This window comes from Balaenoptera ricei, chromosome 15 (assembly GCF_028023285.1).
Source record: "Balaenoptera ricei isolate mBalRic1 chromosome 15, mBalRic1.hap2, whole genome shotgun sequence".
Lineage (NCBI taxonomy): Eukaryota > Metazoa > Chordata > Mammalia > Artiodactyla > Balaenopteridae > Balaenoptera > Balaenoptera ricei.
In genome coordinates this window covers 56,421,975-56,440,869 of record NC_082653.1, presented here as the reverse complement: position 1 = coordinate 56,440,869, position 18,895 = coordinate 56,421,975, and the positions used below count along the sequence as shown (strand labels likewise).

At 39.6% G+C, this 18,895-nt stretch overlaps 1 protein-coding gene and 1 long non-coding RNA gene across 15 annotated transcripts in view; one reads left to right on the top strand and one right to left on the bottom strand.

Annotated features, from left to right (window-relative positions):
- RBFOX1 (RNA binding fox-1 homolog 1) overlaps positions 1 to 18,895 on the bottom strand; it is a 2,209,300-nt gene that overhangs the window by 625,418 nt on the left and 1,564,987 nt on the right. The gene's annotated exons all lie outside the window — the stretch shown is intronic.
- LOC132349980 (uncharacterized) lies at positions 8,543 to 10,724 on the top strand. Its single transcript, XR_009497782.1, has 2 exons — positions 8,543 to 8,675; positions 10,518 to 10,724. It is a non-coding gene; the product is annotated as an uncharacterized LOC132349980 (long non-coding RNA).

Below are 18,895 nucleotides of genomic sequence, written 5' to 3'. Positions count from 1 at the left end.
GCAATTATACTTCAATAAAGATGTTTAAAAAAATTAAAATTTTTTTTCTTAATAAATTTTTTCTTAATTTTTTTCTTATTTTTTATTATAAAAAATTAATAAATCTATTTTTAAAAATTAAAAAAAATTCTTAATAAATTTATTCTTAATAATTTTTTTCTTATTTTTTATTACAATAGCTTTATTTTATTTTATTTTATACTCTTTCTTTCTTTCTATTTTTTTTCTCCCTTTTATTCTGAGCCGTGTGGATGAAAGGCTCTTGGTGCTCCAGCCAGGCATCAGGGCTGTGCCTCTGAGGTGGGAGAGCCAACTTCAGGACACTGGTCCACAAGAGACCTCCCAGCTCCACGTAATACCAAATGGCGAAAATCTCTCAGAGATCTCCATCTCAACATCAAGACCCAGCTTCACTCAACGACCAGCAAGCTACAGTGCTGGACACCCTATGCCAAACAACTAGCAAGACAGGAACACAGCCCCATCCATTAGCAGAGAGGCTGCCTAAAATCATAATAAGGCCACAGACACCCCAAAACACACCACCAGACGTGGACGTGCCCACCAGAAAGACAAGATCCAACCTCATCCACCAGAACACAGGCACTAGTCCCCTCCACCAGGAAACCTACACAACCCACTGAACCAACCTTAGCCACTGGGGACAGATACCAAAAACAACAGGAACTACGGACCTGCAGCCTGTGAAAAGGAGACCCCAAACACAGTAAGATAAGCAATATGAGAAGACAAAAAAAACACACAGCAGGTGAAGGAGCAGGGTCAAAACACACCAGACCTAACAAATGAAGAGGAAATAGGCAGTCTACCTGAAAAAGAATTCAGAATAATGATAGTAAAGATGATCCAAAATCTTGGAAATAGAATAGACAAAATGCAAGAAACATTTAACAAGGACGTAGAAGAACTAAAGAGGAACCAAGCAACGATGAAAAACACAATAAATGAAATTAAAAATACTCTAGACGGGATCAATAGCAGAATAACTGAGGCAGAAGAACGGATAAGTGACCTGGAAGATAAAATAGTGGAAATAACTACTGCAGGGCAGAATAAAGAAAAAAGAATGAAAAGAACTGAGGACAGTCTCAGAGACCTCTGGGACAACATTAAACACACCAACATTCGAATTAAAGGGGTCCCAGAAGAAGAAGAGAAAAAGAAAGGGACTGAGAAAATATTTGAAGAGATTATAGTTGAAAACTTCCTTAATATGGGAAAGGAAATAGTTAATCAAGTCCTGGAAGCACAGAGAGTCCCATACAGGATAAATCAAAGGAGAAACACGCCAAGACACATATTAATCAAACTATCAAAAATTAAATATAAAGAAAACATATTAAAAGCAGAAAGGGAAAAACAACAAATAACACACAAAGGAATCCCCATAAGGTTAACAGCTGATCTTTCAGCAGAAACTCTGCAAACCAGAAGGGAGTGGCAGGATATACTTAAAGTCATGAAGGAGAAAAACCTACAACCCAGGTTACTCTACCCAGCAAGGATCTCATTCAGATTTGATGGGGAAATTAAAACCTTTACAGACAAGCAAAAGCTGAGAGAGTTCAGCACCACCAAACCAGCTTTACAACAAATGCTAAATGAACTTCTCTAGGCAAGAAACACAAGAGAAGGAAAACACCTACAATAACAAACCCAAAATACTTAAGAAAATGGGAATAGGAACATACATATCGATAATTACCTTAAATGTAAATGGATTAAATGCTCCTACCAAAAGACACAGACTGGCTGAATGGATACAAAAACAAGACCCATATATATGCTGTCTACAAGAGACCCACTTCAGACCTAGAGACACATACAGACTGAAAGTGAGGGGATGGAAAAAGATATGCCATGTAAATGGAAATCAAAAGAAAGCTGGAGTAGCAATTCTCATATCAGACAAAATAGACTTTAAAATAAAGACTATTACAAGAGACGAAGAAGGACACTATATAATGATCAAGGGATCGATCCAAGAGGAAGGTATAACAATTGTAAATATTTATGCACCCAACATAGGAGCACCTCAATACATAAGGCAAATACTAACAGCCATAAAAGGGGAAATTGACAGCAACACAATCATAGTAGGGGACTTTAACACCCCACTTTCACCAATGGACAGATCATCCAAAAAGAAAATAAATAAGGAAACACAAGCTTTAAATGATACATTAAACAAGATGGACTTAATTGATATTTATAGGACATTCCACCCCAAAACAACAGAATACACATTTTTCTCAAGTGCTCATGGAACATTCTCCAGGATAGATCATATCTTGGGTCACAAATCAAGCCTTGGTAAATCTAAGAAAACTGAAATCATATCAAGTATCTTTTCCGACCACAACGCTATGAGACTAGATATCAATTACAGGAAAAGATCTGTAAAAAATACAAACACATGGAGGCTACACAATACACTACTTAATAACGAAGTGATCACTGAAGAAATCAAAGGGGAAATCAAAAAATACCTAGAAACAAATGACAATGGAGACACGATGACCCAAAACCTATGGGATGCAGCAAAAACAGTGCTAAGAGGGAAGTTTATAGCAATACAAGCCTACATCAAGAAACAGGAAACATCTCGAATAAACAACCTAACCTTGCACCTAAAGCAATTAGAGAAGAAGAGCAAAAAAACCCCAAAGCTAGCAGAAGGAAAGAAATCATAAAGATCAGATCAGAAATAAATGAAAAAGAAATGAAGGAAACAATAGCAAAAATCAATGCAACTAAAAGCTGGTTCTTCGAGAAGATAAACAAAATTGATAAACCATTAGCCAGACTCATCAAGAGAAAAAGGGAGAAGACTCAAATCAATAGAATTAGAAATGAAAAAGGAGAAGTAACCACTGACACTGCAGAAATACAAACGATCATGAGAGATTACTACAAGCAAACTCTATGCCAATAAAATGGACAACCTGGAAGAAATGGACAGATTCTTAGAAATGCACAACCTGCCGAGACTGAACCAGGAAGAAATAGAAAATATGAACAGACCAATCACAAGCACTGAAATTGAAACTGTGATTAAAAATCTTCCAACAAACAAAAGCCCAGGACCAGATGGCTTCACAGGCGAATTCTATCAAACATTTAGAGAAGAGCTAACACCTTCTCAAACTCTTCCAAAATATTGCAGAGGGAGGAACACTCCCCAACTCATTCTACGAGGCCACCATCACCCTGATACCAAAACCAGACAAAGATGTCACAAAGAAAGAAAACTACAGGCCAATATCACTGATGAACATAGATGCAAAAATCCTCAACAAAATACTAGCAAACAGAATCCAACAGCACATTAAAAGGATCATACACCATGATCAAGTGGGGTTTATTCCAGGAATGCAAGGATTCTTCAATATATGCAAATCAATCAACATGATACATCATATTAACAAATTGAAGGAGAAAAACCATATGATCATCTCAATAGATGCAGAGAAAGCTTTCGACAAAATTCAACACCCATTTATGATAAAAGCCCTGCAGAAAGTAGGCATAGAGGGAACTTTCCTCAACATAATAAAGGCCATATATGACAAACCCACAGCCAACATTGTCCTCAATGGTGAAAAACTGAAACCATTTCCACTAAGATCAGGAACAAGACAAGGTTGCCCACTCTCACCACTATTATTCAACATAGTTTTGGAAGTGTTAGCCACAGCAATCAGAGAAGACAAAGAAATAAAAGGAATCCAAATCGGAAAAGAAGAAGTAAAGCTGTCACTGTTTGCAGATGACATGATACTATACATAGAGAATCCTAAAGATGCTACCAGAAAACTATTAGAGCTAATCAATGAATTTGGTAAAGTAGCAGGATACAAAATTAATGCACAGAAATCTCTTGCATTCCTATATACTAATGATGAAAAATCTGAAAGTGAAATTAAGAAAACACTCCCGTTTACCATTGCAACAAAAATAATAAAATATCTAGGAATAAACCGACCTAAGGAGACAAAAGACCTGTATGCAGAAAATTATAGGACACTGATGAAAGAAATTAAAGATGATACAAATAGATGGAGAGATATACCATGTTCTTGGATTGGAAGAATCAACATTGTGAAAATGAGTCTACTACCCAAAGCAATCTACAGAGTCAATGCAATCCCTATCAAACTACCAATGGCCTTTTTCACAGAACTAGAACAAAAAATTTCACAATTTGTATGGAGACACAAAAGACCCCGAATAGCCAAAGCAATCTTGAGAACGAAAAATGGAGCTGGAGGAATCAGGCTCCCTGACTTCAGACTATATTACAAAGCTACAGTAATCAAGACAGTTTGGTACTGGCACAAAAACAGAAATATAGATCAATGGAACAGGACAGAAAGCCCAGAGATAAACCCACGCACATATGGTCACCTTATGTTTGATAAAGGAGGCAAGCATATACAGTGGAGAAAAGACAGCCTCTTCAATAAGTGGTGCTGGGAAAATTGGACAGATACATGTAAAAGTATGAAATTAGAACACTCCCTGACACCATACACAAAAATAAACTCAAAATGGATTAAAGACCTAAGTGTAAGGCCAGACACTATCAAACTCTTAGAGGAAAACATAGGCAGAACACTCTATGACATAAATCACAGCAAGATCCTTTTTGACCCAGCTCCTAGAGAAATGGAAATAAAAACACAAATAAACAAATGGGACCTAATGAAACTTCAAAGCTTTTGCACAGCAAAGGAAACCATAAACAAGACCAAAAGACAACCCTCAGAATGGGAGAAAATATTTGCAAATGAAGCAACTGACAAAGGATTAATCTCCAAGATTTACAAGCAGCTCATGCAGCTCAATAACAAAAAAACAAACAACCCAATCCAAAAATGGGCAGAAGACCTAAATAGACATTTCTCCAAAGAAGATATACAGATGGCCAACAGACACATGAAAGAATGCTCAACATCATTAATCATTAGAGAAATGCAAATCAAAACTACAATGAGGTATCATCTCACACCAGTCAGAATGGCCATCATCAAAAAATCTACAAACAATAAATGCTGGAGAGGGTGTGGAGAAAAGGGAACCCTCCTGCACTGTTGGTGGGAATGTAAATTGATACAGCCACTATGGAGAACAGTATGGAGGTTCCTTAAAAAACTACAAATAGAACTACCATACGACCCAGCAATCCCACTACTGGGCATATACCCTGAGAAAACCATAATTCAAAAAGAGTCATGTACCAAAATGTTCATTGCAGCTCTATTTACAATAGCCAGGACATGGAAGCAACCTAAGTGTCCATCATCGGATGAATGGATAAAGAAGATGTGGCACATATATACAATGGAATATTACTCAGCCATAAAAAGAAATGAAATGGAGGTATTTGTAATGAGGTGGATGGAGTTAGAGTCTGTCATACAGAGTGAAGTAAGTCAGAAAGAGAAAAACAAATACCATATGTTAACACATATATATGGAATCTAAGGGAAAAAAAAAAAAGGTCATGAAGAACCTAGTGGCAAGACGGGAATAAAGACACAGACCTACTAGAGAATGGACTTGAGGATATGGGGAGGGGGAGGGGTGAGATGTGACAGGGTGAGAGAGTGTCATGGACATACATACACTACCAAATGTAAAATAGACAGCTAGTGGGAAGCAGCCGCATAGCACAGGGAGATCAGCTCTATGCTTTGTGACCACCTAGAGGGGTGGGATAGGGAGGGTGGGAGGGAGGGAGATGCAAGAGGGAAGAGATATGGGAACATATGTATATGTATAACTGATTCACTTTGTTATAAAGCAGAAACTAACACACCATTGTAAAGCAATTATACTTCAGTAAAGATGTTTAAAAAAATAAATAAATAAATAAAGTGGGGCAAATCCATAGAGACAGAAAGCAGTTTAGTGGTTGCCAGGGGATTTGGGGAAGGGGCAAAGGGGAGTGAGTGAATGCTTTGTGGGTTTGGAGTTTTCAGATTTGGGGTGACAAGAAAGTTCTGAAACTAGACAGTGATGGTTGCACAGTACTGTGCATGTATTTAATGCCCTTACTCTGTACACTAAAGTGGCTAAAATGGGAACTTTATAGTCAGGTAAGTGAGGCGGGTGATGAGATTCTGGTTCCGGGTAAGCTGGAGGAAGCATATTTCACTATGTCTCCCCTGCTCCGTGCAACTATAAAATCCAGATAAGAAGGAAATCTTGCCATTTGCAACACAGTGGACGGACCTTGCGAGTAGTACGCCATATGAAATAATTCAGGCAGAGAAAGACAAATACTGTATGATTTCACTTGTATGATTTCACTTATATATGGAATCTAAAAAACAAAACAAAAAAGGAAACAAAACAAAACTCATAGATACAGAGAACATATTGGTGGTTATCAGAGGGGAACTGGATTGGGGTGGATGGAAAAAATGGGTGAAGGGGGGTAAATTGTAATGTGACAGATGGTTAACTAGATACATTATGTTGATTATTTTGTAGTGTATACAATAATCAAATAACTATGTTTTACACCTGAAACTAATATAATGTTGTTCACCAATTTTACCTCAATAAAAAGTAAAATGTTGAAAAAAAAATCTAGATAGAATGCATGACACAACTATGTAGGGTCTCTGAAAATTAAATAGTAGCAGTTGGAGCAGAGAAGCAGACCAGAATACTGGATGAGCGGTGAGTTCCTCCCCCTTCCCTCATCAGTATCCCCTGGCATGGATTCACAGCAGCCTAGAGCCCAGAACTGGACACCCACACACAGACACAGAGAGACGCCCAACAGTCTGAGGGAGGGAAATCTCCTCTATGATCTGAGAAGCTGTGGTCCCAGGAGACGGGGCAACCCTCTGTTAAATTTTTTCTTTCCTCTTGCTGCTTGGCCCCAAATTGTAGGCTCAGTAGCAGAAACACATGAACAGGGTTAAAAAGCACCAGCTTTCTGGCTGATGGACCAAAAAGGGAGCCCTAGGAAACCAAATCCAAAACAAAACAAAAACTTTCTAGAGAGGAAAGAGTTTGGGAAAATAACTTCATGCACTACTTTCATGAACTCTGGACACACCCCTGAACTTAGATGTATGTGCACATGACCCTAAATAGATACCACAGACTTTGAGAACTGAACTGAATAGACTACTGCTCAGGTCCCAGACTGGCCACTGGGCCGCACACACATGAGATCCAAAGCAAAGGCTTTGAAAGCAGAATTGATATTGGAAACAAAACCATAGAAGAAAGGTAGAAACTTTCAGCCTAAATCCAACTGGGTTGATTGCCTGGTAAAGCAAAAATATCAACCATTTCCATAGGATTTAAACAAGACCCAGAGGGACTTCCCTGGTGGTCCAGTGGTTAAGACTCCACGCTCCCAATGCAGGGGGCCAGAGTTCGATCCCTGGTCGGGGAACTAGATCCCCATGCCACAACTAAAAGATCCCATGTGCCGCAAGTAAGACCTGGTACAGCCAAGTAAATAAATAAATATTAAAAATAAAAACAAGACCCAGAGTCTCATAACATAATATTCAACATACCCAGGGTACAACCAAAATTACTCGGCATAGAAACAGAAAAATCTAAACTCACATGGGGAAAGACAGTCACAGACACCAACACTGAGATGACATGGATGCTGGAATTATCAAATACAGATTTTAAGTAGCTATTATAAAAATGCTCCAACAAGTAAGGGAAAAAACAGTTAAAACTAATAAAAAAAATAGACAGTAGTGGCAAAGAGATAGAATATATAAAAAGGAACCAAATGTAAATTTTAGAACTGTAAAAATCAATAACCTAAATTAAAAAGAAAAATAAAATTGCTGAAAAAGTTTAAATGTAGAATAGAGATAGCAGGAGGGCACTCAATGAATTTGAGTACGTATCAGTAAAAAGTATCCAAAATAAACAAAGAGGGAAAAAAATGAAAAAAAGGGAAAAGAAACTCAAGGACTTGTAACAACAGCAGAAAGTATAACATGCATGTCACTGGAATTCTACAATAAAGATAAATTCTAGAATAAAGAAATCTAGAATAAAGTTCACTGCAGATAATTATTTGAGGAAATCACGGCTGAAAACTCCCCACATTTGGCAAAAGATATAAACCCACAAATTCAACAAGTTCAGCAAACCCTAAGGAGGTAAACCCAAAGAAACTCACATCCAGATATAATCTGGGGCCGGGAAGGGTCGGGGAGGGGGGCTTTGGAAACAGCCAGAGACAAATGATGCAATATTGTAAGAGAGTAACAAAACGATTTAAATAACTGTGGATTTCTCCCTTAAATAAACATAAACCAGGGAGTCAGGAAGGAGGTGGCGCAGGATTTTTTTTTAAATTGGGGTAGAGTTGCTTTACAATGTTGTGTTAGTTCCTGCTGTACAGCCAAGTAAATCAGCTATATGCTGTATAGCAGAAGGAACTCTACACACGATTTTTAAGTGCTAAATTCAACCCAGAATTCTAATTCCAATGAAAATATCCTTTAGAAATGAAGATGAAACATTAAGGAAACTAAGAAAATTCTTTGCCAACAGAACTACTCTGAAATAATTGCTACAGGAATTGCCAGGCAAAGGGAATATAATGCCAGAAAGAAACCTGGAACATCAAGGATAAAGGAAGAGCAAAGGAAACGGTAACTATATGGGTAAATATGAATATAATAGACTAGTGTACCCCTTTGAGTTCTTTCAAATATGTTTAATGGTTGAAAACAAATTACAAAATTGTCTAACTCGGTTTTAAATGTATGTATATGCAACACACAAGATAAACACAGCGTAAAGAGAGGAGGGTAAGGGACATATATGGCAATAAGGTTTCCACACCCCAATTGTAATGGTAAAAATTGATTCTAGGTAGACTGAGAGAAGTTAAGTATATGTAATATAATCCATAGAGTAACCACTTAAAAAATTAATACTACAAAAACTGATATACCCCAAGACAGATGATGTTAGAATAATTGGATGTCTCTATGCAAAACAAAAACAAAAACAAACAAACCAGACAAAAAAAACAAGCAAAACACCTTGATCTCAACCTCACACTTTACACAAAAATTAACTCAAAACGGACCACATATCTACATGTAAAACATAAAACTAAATGGGAGATGCAACTAAAGAGGGATGGCAATACTTTTTCAATCACAGCATCCGTATTCTAGTAACATTGTCCATATTCTAGTCACAATATCCAGCTTCTCCTTTGGGGCCATGTTCCTGCCCAATGCCATAAATTCTTTGTGAATTTGATGTCAACTCTACCATCCTCTACTGCTGCCTAATAGAACCTACACCTGCCATTACCTCTTTGTTTAGAAATCAACTCAGTAACACCCACGGCTTCTGGGTAAGGTGGCAGGTGCCCTCCTCTTCTTCACCTAGAGATCATCAAGTGCACATAGCCAGTTACGCAAGATGGGCTGAGTCCTATCACGGGACTGTGGTCGTCACACGACAATCCAAGCAGGATGTAATGATGCTGTGAAGGCTAAGTTATTGCTAGACCTAATGAGGTTCTTAAAAAGATTCCCCATCACCATTATGGGAGAGGTTCAGGAGAAGAGGCACCTGTAACTCCTTATCATCTGTTATGAAGAAAGACTCTTCCTATGTACTCTTTAAAAGCCAGCCTTGAAAAATATCTTAGATGTACACTTTACTAAATGCCATTTCATTTGGAAACTAGCATGTGATATTTTTTTTTCTCCCATGGCACTAATGCACAAAACCAATATATTTTATAGCCTAAATGAAAAAAAAAAAAGGGACAGTGGGAAGTCTGGTGCTGCTCCTTTAAGATGCTTCCAGAGAATCAAATACCACTCACGATAGGGCTGCCAAGTAAGCACTTATGAAAGGTTAGACACTGAAGCAATAAACTCCAGCATGAGGCCCTTTGCTCTCCTGGTTGAACGAGATGTTTAATAGCAGGGATTCATCTTCCCCCATCTCCTATCTTCATCTAGTCAACAGGGCCACAGAATCTTTCTCAGACTCAGCCTTTTTCATCTTCTCCTGACTTTGAGCTCTCTCTTATCAGTTCTTTCTGCTTTATCCTCACCTTATTACAAGTATTTCCCCTCCCACACATCAGACTGGATCTTCAAGGGAAAGAACTGAGTCTTATTCAGCTTTCTTTTTCTAGAGATCAAGATAATGTTTGGAATCCATTTATTTGTTTTCCCATCCACCATTTGTCCCTCCATATATTCAACAAATATATACATATATATATATCACCGTCTGGATGTCAGACATTGTTCTAGGCACTGGGAATACAATAGCAAAGAATACTTCCAGAACTCGTTGTGTAAGCAGGAAAAAAGATGAGTTAATTGACGATTACAATACAGAGAACATTTGCTACAATGAAAGTATAAGATGTGCTAAGGGCACATAGAAGGGACAAAAACCTTGTCTTAGAAAGTTGAAAAAAGATGTTAGTAGTTTTTGTTTGTTTTGTTTTTTAGAAAATGTATCCAGAAAAAGAATGAAAAAAATTATTTCAAGGAGAGAGGGAAATGTGTGAAAATCCCAGCGGGATTATACAAGTGCAAGTAATTCAATGTGGTGGAAGGATCAAGAGCGAGAAGAAACTGGCAAGAGATTAACTTGAATTGGGAAACGTAGGAGTCAGAGAAATAAGAAGACATACAATAAATGAATGGATAAATAGATATGTATGTTGTCTTGTTCATAATAATAGAATGTGGGAAATTCCAGTTCTCAGGACAGCTGTGAATTATTATTCAGAAGAGCACCAAAGAAGTCTAACAGCATAGAACTCAGTAAATCAAATCAACTGGTACCTCTGTACCTTTCTCAGATTTGCCATTTTCATAATCGTTATAAATTCTTCCAAAATAAGATGGCATTGTCCCATAAAAGCATGCTTCAAAGTACCCAGGGTGAGTGCTACCGTTTGCCTTTTCCTTCATGCATTTCAGGATTATTGCATACATCTGACATGTGTACTCCGAGTTCCTACTATCTGACTAATGCTGTGCCAATGGAAGGGGATGCAGATGTAAATGATACCCAGCGCCTTTCCTAAAAAAAATCTCAAAGAGAAGGGAAGAGAGAGGAATGAGATGAAGATTATAATGCAGGGTCATAAGTGTGATAATAAGGGAAAACATAGGATACCCCAGGCACCCAAAGGAGAGGGGCACCAACCCAGCCTGTTGTGTGGGGAAAAAAGTGGAGGGAGGTGTCAGTCAGGTGTTTTAGGAGATGGAGCCCTTGGTCTAACCCTTACTGGATGAGTAAGAGTTGGGCGGGCTGACCTACCCAAGGATTTGAGAAGATAAAATTGCAAACAGCACAGTTAAAGGTAGAACAAAGTAAGGGAGATGATACTGGGGGCGGGGGGCGGGGGAAGTAGGGAAAGCACATTAATATCATAACACCTTTATATGTTGCTTGATTTTAATTATACTGGCAGGAAAATAATGATTTTAATCATTTTAAAGCAAAACACATTTCACATTAATAGTAGTTAAAATTTACCTGGTGTTTACAACATGCCAGAAAATGCGTTAAATGCTTTTCAGGAAGACCTCAGTTAATGCTCACCACTTGGTGAGTAGTCAGGATCCTTAGGTCCATTTTACAGATGGGGAAACTGAAGCACGGAGAGATGGAGTGACGTCCTGAAGTCATAAAGCTAGGAAGTATCGAAGAGGGAATTACTATCTAGAGGGCTCAAGTCCCCCTCTGAATCACTGCAGCACACAGCTCCCAGTACCAAGGAAACCAGCCCAAACCACAGATACCCACCCTCCGATCTGCACCTCATTTGTCTTTAGCAGGTGCTTTTTTTGCTGACTGTTTACATGCTTGTGGTTTTGCAACAAAACACAAAATGATTGTGATATCTGGCTACATAAATGCATAGATCTACACACTTGGATTCTTGTGGTTAGATTGGGTTTAGACTGGGTTTAGAGTGGAACACTTTCCACCAAATTAAGTTTCTCCAGTAACAACCCACTGGTCCTTTTGCAGGTGGGAGTTTTCTCCACAGTGAAGATTGGAGGCTCAGGCATCAGACTGCCTGAGACAATCATGGTGCATTGTCTACATGACATTAGCCACACTGTAAACTCTCTCTGTTCTCAATTTCCCCATCTGTATAATGGGGATAACATGGTGCCTACCTAGTATCTAATTTTGTTGTGAGCTCAAGATAAGATAACCTATATAAAGTACTAAGCAAAGCACCTGGCATATTTAATTCAACAAATACTAGAAATGGCTATTAATATTCATGTGAGAGCAGGGGGGATGGGGGCATTTGTTTCAGACAGAACACTAGACCAAACAATTTGGGTTCAAATCCTGGCTTTACTCCCCATAGGCCCTGTGAATTTGGCTGAAGTAATAACACTTGTTGAGTTTATGCTTCCTTTAAAAAAAAAAAATGAGGACAATAGCTGGCTTGAAATTTTGAAAGGTTTGATATTATCCTTTTGCAATGGGTGGGCAAATAGGTCCTCCTAAGACCCACAGATGAGTGGTAAATTGCTACCACCTGTGGAGGGCAGTCTGCAGCTATCATGACACAGAATGTGCATTTCCTTCCATTCAATGGGGAAGGAAGGGCAGTGCTTTTCATAGCACAGAACTGGAACTTCAGAATATCAGTATCCATCAGTGCTGGTTAAATAAATTGTGGTTCCTCTATAACAGGGGTGGGAAAACTTGTTCTATAAAGAGCCAAATAGTAAATATTTTTGGCTTTGGGGGCCATAGTGTCTCTGTCTCTACTACCCCAATTCAACCCTGCCATTGTGGCAGGAAAGCAGCCATAAACGATGTGTAAACAAATGGCTGCAGCTGTGTTTCAATAAAACTTTATTTACAGAAATAACTGGTGGGCCAGATTTGGCTTGTGGCCATAATTTTCCAACCCTTCATCTATACTATGGAATACTATGGGTTCATTAGAAATTTACTGAAACAGATACACACTACTATATATAAAATAGATAAACAGCAAGGACCTACTGTATAGCACAGGGAACTATATTCTAATAACTAAATATCTTCTAATAACTTATAATGGAAAATAATTTGAAAAAGAACATATATATTAGATATATATGATAACTGAATCACTCGGCTATACATCTGAAATTAACACAACATTGTAAATCAACTATATTTTTTTCAATTTAAAAAAATAAATTTACTTCTATGGAAGGGTGCTCATGAGAGAATGAACAAAACAAAGCAAGTTGAACTGCTTTTTAAAATACAATCCAATGTTTGTTTAAAACCTGTACATATGCACATGCGTGCAAATATCCATTCACACCTGGAAAAAGTATGGAATGATAAACACCAAACTGCAAACAAAAGCATGCAAATTATGTCCTGGGAATGAGAATAATAATGGGGACCAGGTAGTAGTGAAGCTTTTTCTCACTTTTAACCTTAGTTCAACTTCTTGCAATGAGCGTGCACTGCTTTTCTAAATCAAATGAACAGCAGTCATAATAATACCTTTTAAAAAGCTGAGAGTTAAAGAGTTTTTGAATGATTAAATGAGAAATTGCATGTACAGCATCAAATCCAGGTCTGACCTGGCACATAGCGGGTACTCAGTTAATGGTCGCTATAAATAACTCCCCAGAGCACCAAAAGAGTTACGAATTGGGAAAAGTCCAGGGAAAAGTTCAACTCCAAATTTTCCGGGACATTATGTATTTTAGTGTAGACTCTCTTCAGTAGGGAACTATAAAACAAGGAAAAAGGTTGATCTGCCCACCCTAGTTCTGGGTTCTGATATAAAATGTTTATTAGAGATCTGAGTTTATGAAGATCTGAAATCCCTGAATATAATCCAAGCTGTCATATGGTTGTAATAAAGCCCACTACTTTTTTCCAACTGCATCCTACAGTGAAGTGTGTCCTCTGATTCAAAGAAAACAGGATTGTTTATGTCAGATAAGCAAATATAGATCCCATCACTTGTTCTGGCTGTTGTTTCTTTTTGGTCTAAGGGAGAAAAAATAGTGCGTGAAAGTAATAAGTGCTTAGACTTCAGAAAAGGAAGTGAGGAATAATCAACTGAAAAAATGAAAACAAAAAGCCACAACAGTGAGTCAGGTCAGCCATGATTAATTAACTCGATTCTGACTCATGCCGTATTATTGAAGAAAATGCATTTGAGAGAACTTGGGTGATCCACTCATCTTCTCCCCAGACATTTTTATTTTAACCTTGGGGAAAACCAGAATCTGCTACTAAAATCTCATCTGATTTTGTAAAGGTGCCAGATTTGGAGGGGAGCCAAAGGGGGTTGGGAGAACGGGGAAAGAGCTTGGCAAGGCTAAATACTAATTGGACAAGAAAAATCATTGGTTTGGTGTTATATGTAAACATGAACAGATAAACCCAAAGACTGAAAGCTCTAACATATTTAATTGATGGCCAGCAGTGCTTAGGGGTAATGTATTGAGCATGTCATGAAAATCTCAAACTACTTAGTATTTTTAGCACTTAAATGACTTACGTGTGGTATATGTCAGACACTACACAACTGTGAGTGAGCACTGCTTCTCCTGCTGTTCCCTGTAAAACCATATCGTTTGATGATGTTGGTACTTATCACAAGAGACCCACTGTTCCAGATGTAAGTCACTAGGGAGAGTCAAGTGTTGGTTATCTGATTAAAGTGATGTCAGAGGTCAGGATGCCCGCAGAACTGGAGCGAGCCTCAAATAACAGGTTTTAAAGAGCAGTTTTCTTTGGAGGATATGCTTTTTGCATTTGCTGTGCCATGAACCCACTTGTTAAATACCCCATTAGCAACAGAACGAGTCCCCCAGATCTGGGACAAAGCTGTGCAGGCAGACGGATTCCACAGACAAACACCAAGCAAGAGGTGGCAGCACAAGCGGCACCTGGCATGGATCCCCTTCAGCTTCCCGCGGCCATCTGCTTCCTGCAAGGATGCAGTCCCTTGGAGTTGTTAATTTCAGGCCTGATGCTGGTCTTGAAGTGAAAGGGCAGCCCCTGGCCACGAAGAGCCCGGCTGGCCTGACACATGCATGCACGTTTTCAAGTGAAACCAGCAAAATGTCTTTGCATCTGATAACTTGCAAGGTGGGGGAGACATATTGCCTATTATTTATTCTAATAATAAACCATTACCCCAGGCATATTTTTATTCTCCAGATTTAATAAGGTATTTTGTGAACCGAGGCAGAGGAGCGAGGGAGAAAACAATTGCGGTTATTACGAAGACGATTTCTATTTGTTTCAGCTGCAGAAGCAATCACCATTCCTTTCCTTCATAATCAAGGGTTATAATTGCTCCCCCAACTCCACCCCAATCTCTTGCTCAGTCCAAGAAAATTTGAACACTCACTGAAATGTCCCGAGGAACTAAAAGGGCTTGGCATGCTTCCCTGAACCAGTCTCCTGGGACCATCATTACCTTATAGCCAGAGAACTCTGATTATATAGCGTGGGGCTCTCAACTCAGATTTTCCCATCATGCGCCTCTCCACATCCAGAGGTGAGAAAGAGTGGGGAGGGCCAAGTGGGTTATTTACATACCATTTGCATATCTCCGCTTAAATGGAATATATGTTCTCAAGACATTTTTAAATTAAGATGTTTTAACTGGACTTTTTTTTCCCCTTCTGGTTAGATGTTGCAAAACTCTGGTGATAATTTTTTCAGAAGTTGATATTTTTATCATTTGCAACCCAATTAAATAGATTCAGCAGAGATACACAGGCCACAGCTTTATCTGGGCAGTTATCCTGATTAGGTTAATTGAAAGACATTTGAGAGGCATCTTATGTTAAGAGGAAAAACTCTAAAAGCCAGACTTCTATGGTTCATATCTCAAGTTCCCTGCTACTTATTAGCTTAGGAACCTTGAACAAATTCCTCAGCTGGGCCTCACCCCAAAGGGTCATCACAGGATTTGAATGAGTTAATATTTGCGAAGCAATCAGAACATCCAACAGAAAGCACTGCTTAAGTGTCTTTTTAATGCAAGAAAGTGCATTTAATCCAAAGTCTGTTTGCTGTTGTTATTTGTTCTTTTTATAAATTGACAATGGACCGGGCCTGCCCAGCTCTGTGCTTAGATGCTGGGTGGAGGATACCACAGTGGTAGAAAAATAAAGGTGGTGAAAAGCTGCTGATATTTCTGGAAGTTTTGTGCTGCGACCTTAAAAGTTCACTCTACAGACAGTAGAATATGTCAACAGAAATAAATCATGTGACAACCACTATACTATCAGAAAGAACCATACTATAGTGAGGTGAACTAAGTCCCATTGAACCAATTTTCCAGACAAGGAAATAGGGACATAAGTGACTTTCCAGTGGAAGGCAGCCCAGGCTGGCTCTCTAAGCCACACTGCCTTCTGCATTTAAAGAAATCTTTACATAGCTGTAAGAGGTCTTTTCCATTCCTGATCTGTGACTTTACAAAATGTCATCATTTAAGAAATGGGAACAATCCTGTAGCTGGAGGAGTATTCATTTTCTAATTTTCCAGTTCAGTTGTCTGAAAGGGTTGCCTGGGTGGTGGTGGTTATTGTTGCTGTGTGTGTGTGTGTGTGTGTGTGTGTGTGTGTGTGTGTATGTGTGCGTGCCATGTGCGTATGTGTGTGTGTTCACACCCTTCGTGGAAACCTTAATGGAAGGAGAGCTGGAAGACAAATACTTCATGAAAAATGAGCTCTTAAAACCCTAAACTTAAAGAATCTTCTGAAAGAACTAGCTTCACAAAAGTTCTGAAACAATGAGGAGGCATTCATGTAAATTGCAGGCAATTGAAGAGGAAAATCTAGGTCATCTGGCTGTTTGCTTTGTCATCATCAGTATTAATTAGACCCTGGAAGTAATGACTGAACTTGGAGAGCTCTTCAGATTTAAAATAATAATAATAATAAACCAACAGAGCACAGCTTTACCTTCGGAAAGAAAATATTTTCACAAGTAGAGTTCTGAAATAACCTGAGTGAAAAAAAAAACCTTGCAATTAAATTCTGCAAATGTGCCCTGAGGTAATCCCAGGGGAGGTCTTATTTGTACTTAATATTCAAATAAATATTCTTTTTGTGTGCAGCGCATTTGATAGGGTGCATTTTATTTAATTTGAGTGTATAACGTAATCAGCATGGTGAGGGATAATCACAGGGAGCAGTAGAATCCTTTAACCAGGATAGATGGGCCAGCTCCACGGTGGAGGGGCGATCGTGGGCGAGGAAGGAGACGCAAAGAGCAGAATCCCAAGCATGGTTCCCCCGGAGCGTCCTCATGTTCAAGGTGGTGTCCGAGGACCCAGCAGCATTGGCATTAATCGGAAGCTGATTAGAAATGCATCCCAGACCCTGCCCACCAGACCAACCGAATCAGAATCTGGGTTTTCCGAGACCCTAGGGGATTCCTGTGCACATTAAATCTAAAGGAGTACTGAGGTCAAGGGTCCTCACTGCAGGTCAGGGGTCCCCTAACAAGGAGGACCCTCTAGCCGCTGTGCTCCCGTATCTTCACAGATGCTGGGTACCAAAAGGCTGCCAGGGGACGTCTCCAGATGTTTGCTGGAAGATAGAGCCACAGGGCTCTCCAGGCAGCCTCATATGCTCCTCCCTCTTTCTGGCCAACTTTCTGAAGTGCCCTCAAGGTGGTGACAGTCTTTCGTCCAGCTGGAGCCCAGCAAGGAGGCGGAGGAGGAGAGGAGGGGCTCAGCATCTCTCATCTTCACCCCCAGACGCCTAGAGGGTTCATTTTTCCTGACTTAGCCCCTCTCCTCCAGCATCATGCACGATCTCGCTTTCCGCCTGCTTCATCCCATATTTACTGGCTAGTGTGTTAGGTAGTCTCATTATTATGATCTCTTTTAATAGATGACAGAACGGAGGTTTATCCTGAGTTAGGAAAAAGCGGAGCCAGGAGCCCAACCCAGACCCACCTGAAGCCAGAGCCTCTTCATCCAGTGTGCGCCCCCCACCAACTCCCTGACCACCCCACAATGGAGAGAAATCAGTGAATTCATAAAATGTCCAATACAGCACCTGTCAGTTGTTCAATACTGACCCAAGCCCCATCCCAGCCTCCCTTCCTCATCTGCTTCCTTTTCTTCTGTTACGTGAAATCCTTCCATTGGGACCAATTCTGCGTCTTGGCAGTTGCCATTAGTGTATCTCCCACTATGACCCTCTGCATCCTTACGCTAAGGTGGACTTAAACAAAGTTCACATTTCACACTGTTTTCAGGTTCTTAGGGAAGAGTTGGTGTGAGGGTGTAACCCCTAAGTTCAACACGGTCGTCGTGCTATTGGGACCTGCTGACTCCACTCCCCACGTGCTTCCCATCAACACAGACTCACTTCCTGACTGACGTTGCCCCTGAGGATAGGAGGAGACGGTAGGTGCTCTTTCCCATCTTCTGAAGACAAGGGCAGCGAACAATCTGTGCACAGGAGGTGGTCGTGCTCTTTTTGCAGAACTGAATTCTGACGATTCCTTGTTATTCCTGTGGACTCGCATTATCTTTCCAATCGGAGCGGTTCTCCCACTAGCCAAGGACAGCCTCCTTCTCCAAAGGTGCTCTCAGCCACAGCACTTAGAGACCTTGGAAGTTAGACAAGGATTAGCGAAGAGGCTGCACCTTGTGCCCAGAGACATCAAAAGCATTTTCAGTTCAACTGGACCCAAGTTGGGGGTCCCTCAAGGAGGGTAAAAGGAAAATTCACCACCAACAAAAAAAAAAGCTGGTGAAATTCAAGGATAGAGCTACTGAACAATGAACAATCTGTTCCATGGAATTATTGGAGAATATCATCTCTAATTCCATCAAGGAATAATGAGAGAG